This window comes from Lolium rigidum, chromosome 1, assembly GCF_022539505.1.
Source record: "Lolium rigidum isolate FL_2022 chromosome 1, APGP_CSIRO_Lrig_0.1, whole genome shotgun sequence".
Taxonomy (NCBI): domain Eukaryota; kingdom Viridiplantae; phylum Streptophyta; class Magnoliopsida; order Poales; family Poaceae; genus Lolium; species Lolium rigidum.
Window position 1 is genome coordinate 265,075,932 of NC_061508.1, and position 5,694 is coordinate 265,081,625.

The 5,694-nt window shown below is 44.7% G+C and overlaps 1 long non-coding RNA gene across 1 annotated transcript; it reads right to left on the reverse strand.

The window, feature by feature from the left end:
* Positions 1–1,482: 1,482 nt before the first annotated feature.
* On the reverse strand, positions 1,483–1,957 carry LOC124684762. Its single transcript, XR_006997145.1, has 3 exons — positions 1,889–1,957; positions 1,683–1,775; positions 1,483–1,590 (listed from the first exon to the last, which is right to left on the reverse strand). It is a non-coding gene; the product is annotated as an uncharacterized LOC124684762 (long non-coding RNA).
* Between the last annotated feature and the right edge of the window lie 3,737 nt (positions 1,958–5,694).

Genomic DNA, 5,694 nt, shown 5'->3' on the forward strand with positions numbered 1-5,694 from the left:
AAATAGATCGTCCATGATAAATTGGAAAGAATTGATGTGCTACACAGCATGGATAATTGGAATGGTCCATGTGATTAAAATTACATAAGCCTCAAATAGTGTAAAACATCATACCATTATGGAGAGTGTGACAACTAGATATGTAATTGTTAGAAACTAGTGATATGACAAATTCCTCAAATAACTCACTTGTAATTTGAGTAATGGAATTAAAGTCAAAAGGGCATGAGGTTGGCTAGGTATGAATGATCTTGGGAATGTGCATCAAAGATTATAATGGACTTCAAGAGTTCAAACATTTGTGATATGGTGTAGAGTATCTCTACACTTTATTGGTAAGAAGAAAGTCTAAATTTAAGATATGTCACATGTTACTCAAAGAACTCAATTGCAATTTAAGTATTGCGAACTAGGCCAATAAGATTGGGATAGGTATGATCTTGGACATGATAAAAATATCAGAATGGTTCATGTATATGGATACGACCATAAGAATCACATTTTATAAAAAGAAATCATGTTCATAGGATTTATAGAATTAATTCTACGATGAAAACACTCAAATCCTCATATTTGAATTTGAATAGTTGAAAATGAGTTGAACTATTTTGGACAGTGGTGCTACTGGATGACAATAGTTGACTTGTTAACCCTAACCCGCCGCCTCCCTCTCCCGCCCCCCTCCTGGGCGGCGGTGGAGGCTCCTTCTCCCCCCGCACCCCACAGACACCTGCCGCCCGTCGCCCTCAGCCGCTGCCGCTACCGGCCGCGGCCCCGACCCTGGCGCTGGCCTTGGGCCTGGCCCCCGTGCGTCGGCCCCGGCCATGGGCCCGGTCCCGGCCAGGCTATGGCGGTGGTGGCGGCACCCCCTCCGTCGAGTTGACGAGGGGGGGAAGAGGGTTTCCGCAGGGGCGTTCCATGGGAGAAGAGGGTTTCCGCAGGGGCGCTGGTGGAGGCACTACAAGAAAAATATCATGTAAAGACGTGTAATTTATAGGCTAGAGACGCTAAATTTCATCTCTATGTGGTTCTAAAGACGCTACTATAAAGCGTCGTAGAAGCGTCTTCTTATGCACCGTCTCAAGTATCGTAAAGACGCATGGGTCAGCGTCTCAAAAATAAATTGAGACGTTTCCAAAAGCGTGTTTATGGGAATAGAGGTGCTTTTTAGATGCTTAAAATCTCGTATGTACCTACATTCAGTGGCTTTATTGCATCCTTGAATGGATATTATTTTATGTTATATATAAATCAATTCATTCTTTGGATCTTTGCAAAAATTTCAGCTTTGCACGTCATATATGATATATATCTAAAAAATTCCAGCTAGCACAAGGTATTACAGAAACACATTGCACTGCAAAAAATATCTATTATTTAATTTATTGCAGCCGCACTTCACAAGTGAAATGTACATCCTTACAAAGATTTTCATACATGACTGAATAATTCATACAATTTCCATATGCAACTTTCTAAATAACTGAATTAATCTGTTAAATCCCAAGATGATCAAGTCTTCGATTCGCTCCTTCTGCAAATCCTTTGCTCTCTACACTGTGCTGCTTGAAAAATCTCCGCAATAAAATCCTGCATAGTGAGTAAAATTTAGTTGGTAAACTATTCAGTAATTGACATGAATTAATTTAATATGCTTATGGCGTTATGGTCAGAATAAATACCATGTGTAGGAACAAACAATTATCTAGAGTTCCATTGTGATAGAAAACGTATGCACATATGTACCATATATGATGAGTCCAGCAAATCTGATCCTATTTATACATAAATCAACAAAACACCGAGTGTCAGTTCCTGTACATAATCTGGATACCAGATCGAGGAAGATAGGTCCATACAAAGTGATTGGAAAATTAGAGTTACGTACTACTGGATGATGCAATTGGTGTGCTCGTGTAAGATTAGCACCTCCAAGTCTTGCTCGTTTCCATGATCAGTAGGCAAATACAAGTATGGACAATAATCTGCGACACATACAAGGAAATAATTCAGAGATCTTGGAGAGGAGTGACGGAAGAATTACGTATACGGCAACAAACAGATGACTGAGTCCAGTAGCAAGGAGCTGTTGATCGAATCCAGGGGGCAAGAAACAGGTAATCGAGTCAGCGGCCAGGAACTCACCAGATTCTCACCAAGTCCATTGGCAGGATGGAACCTCGGGATCACGTGTCTTCGCCATGGGGGCCGTGTGTCGCTGCAATCAGGATCGTGTTTCTTTGCCATTGGGATGCGATCACTCAGATCGGGTGGCGGCGGCCCTAGGTTTTACCTAGGGGGGAATAGATAATTCTATTTATGAGAAAGGCTAACGTGGGTGCTTTCGGAATATAACAACTCGGAAGTTATTTCCTCAATGTGTAAAGCCAAGTTTAGGACGATTTACGTAGCGTCTCAACAAACGTCTCAACAAACAGCTTAACAACCGATTAAGAGACGAAAATAAAAGCGTCCAATAGATTGCGTCTTTACATGCCTCTTTTCTTGTAGTGAGGAAGTCGGGCGGCACGGCTACTTGGCGGGGGCCCGAGGCTCTCCGTCGGTAGCCATGGAGGATTCGGTGGAGCGGTGGTGGCCTCCACCCCCGGTAACGGTTCGTCGGCGGTACGCATGATCCGCGTCGATGTCCTCTTCCTTGGTGATCCGGCAGGAGGGATTGGCGGCGTGGGGGCTGCTGATCTTGCTTTGTTTTTGGTGGCGGTCCTCGGGTTTCTCGCATGCGAGGACGAAGATCTTCCGGAGGTCGGTTTGCTTTGATCTGGCTGGAGAGATGAGTTCCGGAAAGCTCCGCTGGCGAATGGAACAATGCATCTTTTGCCTGCAGTTTGCTGGATCGGGTGGTATTCGGTCGCGCGCATCCATGTTTTTATTCCGACCGTTTGGTTCCGGAGGGAGCGGCGTGAAGCTCTATTCTGTGTTGACATCAGGTGACTTTTTTGTCCATGGTGAAGTCAGAAGAAGGAATATGAAGGCCGGATTGGTGGACTGGCTAAAGGAGGTTCGAGTATCCGTGATGCTGAGGGATTTGCTTGGCGTACCAGGCTCTGCAGCAGTAGTATGCATGTGGCGGCGACAGCACATGAGAAGTTTAGAGTCTTACCTCTCAGCTGTCGTGCTCTTTATTTCCGAACAAACATTTCAGTCGTGGTATTATAGGAGCATACCACATAACCTTGGCAGGAACCCTCTTCCTAGGGCGCTCGCCCGCAACATCACCCGGGTCATCTCGTCTGATCTTATACCGCAATGGAGTGCACACTGGATATGCATCTAAATTCGCGTACTCACCGTGGTAGAGAATGCAGTCATTAATACATGCATGTATCTTCTGCGCGTCTAATCCTAGAGGGCAGACAACCTTCTTCGCTTCTTACGTACTGGCGGTTAATTTGTTACCCCTTGGAAGCTACTTCTTAATTAGTTTTAGCAACTTTTCAAATCCCGAGTCAATCACACCGGTCTCTGCCTTCCATTGCAAGAACTACAGTGTGTTACCTAGATTTTTCTGGCCATCTTTGCAAGTTGGGTACAACAATTTGTTGTGATCCTCTAACATCTGGTCGAACTTCAATCTTTCCTTTTAAATTTCACAGTCTCTCCTTGCATCAGAAATGGCCCGACCAAGATCATCAACAGGCTCATATGATGCCTCTTGATCTTCTGCTTCCCCCGTTGCAGTATCACCGTATTCAGGGAACATGGGATAGTTGTCATCATCATCCTCTTCTTGTTGATTGTCTTCCATCATAATCCCTATTTCTCCGTGCTTGGTCCAATAATTGTAGTTGGGTATGAAACCGGACCACATCAGGTGGGTGTGAAGGGTTTTCGGGGAAGAGTAATTTATGTTCTTCTGACAGTTAACACATGGAAAATATATAAAACCATCCCTTTTGTTTTCCTCAGCCACACCGATAAAAAATTTCAAGCCCGTAGTGAACTTGTGATGGCGTCAGTCACTGTACATCCATTGCCAATTAATCTGCATGATATATTAAGCTTATCAAAAACTATTACAGAACATCATGAATAGTGAAGCGATGTATATATACACACATGCATTTTATCAATGACGGATGAAAGAATAAAGTTGTTAACCTCGATCGAGAAGGAAAACGAGAGGAGAAAGCTTAAATGTGGTGTGGTGACCCTGCATACCACTGCATGTTGTAGTATGCCAGTCGTTGATATAACATTCACGAAGTACCATTCCGCAAATATTACATCCCTCAGAGTAGTACAACAGAACATAGCGGGGTCCATAACTCATTCACTTATTATTACAAGCATCAAACATATATTGTCTTGGAGCTCCTCTTGGGTCCTAAGAGGAATACTCCTGGGTTCGAGGTGAACCCAACTCAACTTACAATATAGGAGTCTCATTAAACTATACATTTATTGCCTCGAGCAGCTAAATACTAAGAGTTCGGGCTGCTCGGTTACTACTACTACTGGATGTCTCTAGGCTTGATCTCCTCCGGAAGCCTCCCCGGATCCGTAGACTATGAGATAGTCTACGCCTTCAACACCTCCTGAGAGGTCAGGTTCATCATAGCCGATGATCTCGGCTCCTTCATTGTTGTCGTAGTCCTCCTCCGGACGATTCAGACAATCTAAGCATGGGATTTAAGAGTGGTATGAGTACGAGCGTACTCAACAAGTTCATTATAGATAAGAGGTGTTTAATGCACTAGCTACGATATTAGACCAGAAAGTCTAATACCAATGCAAGTTTTGTTAAACATTTCTTTAAGAGATTGCTTTTATTTCAAAGAGCTATGTCCGTCAGCCTTCACCGGTTTACTAGAACTTCATGGAGCTCCTTTCCGGCCGCGTTCGCAGTTCCTCATCCCGGAACGAGGAGTGACGAGTCACAGTTCTTTACACTCTGCAGAGGTGTGTTGCTTTACCCATAAGAGATCTTAACCTTGGTGCCAACCGGGCAGCTTTCCCGTCCACACTTCCTTCGGTGTGAGGCCCGGTATAAGGTCTAGCGAATCATGTTCCTCCGCTACCTCGAACACCCACCCTTTGTTGCATGCCCCGACCCTGGGTCCACGTCGGTCCCATTATTCCTGTAGATTTCAAGGTGGACCCCGACCACGACAACGGTCTTGGGCTCTACCATACACTCCTACGCCGGTAGCTGCAACCCATCCTAGACCGCAATACCGTGGGGACTTAGGACTCCCCGGCCTCACCATCTTGCTCCTTCGGGCGACAAGTGTACTACGGACTATGCCGTGGGGACTTAGGACTCCCCGGCCTCACCAGCTTGCCCCCTTGGATTACAAGTGTACTACGGTAAAGCGCATCCGTTGATGAACGAGAGGTGGAAACACTTTTGACTACTCCAGTCCCACTCCGGATCTTATGGTTAACACGGGTATTACGGCACAAGAATCACTGGCGACATTTGTTGTTTAATCCTAGATGGATATAAACCCGTGCAATGGAACCTCCACCATATCAACACAATCCATGGTTCCATTGCCCACCACATAGTCATATTCATAGTTATGAAAGTAGTGGTTTTGGTTTTTATGCAATAGTGATAACCATAATACTTTGCAAGTAATTTGCTAGAAATACTCAAATGACATGAGCAAGTGATGAACTTGCACGAACACCTGCAAAGTTTTGCAGTTGGAAGATGTGGACTGACCCTTG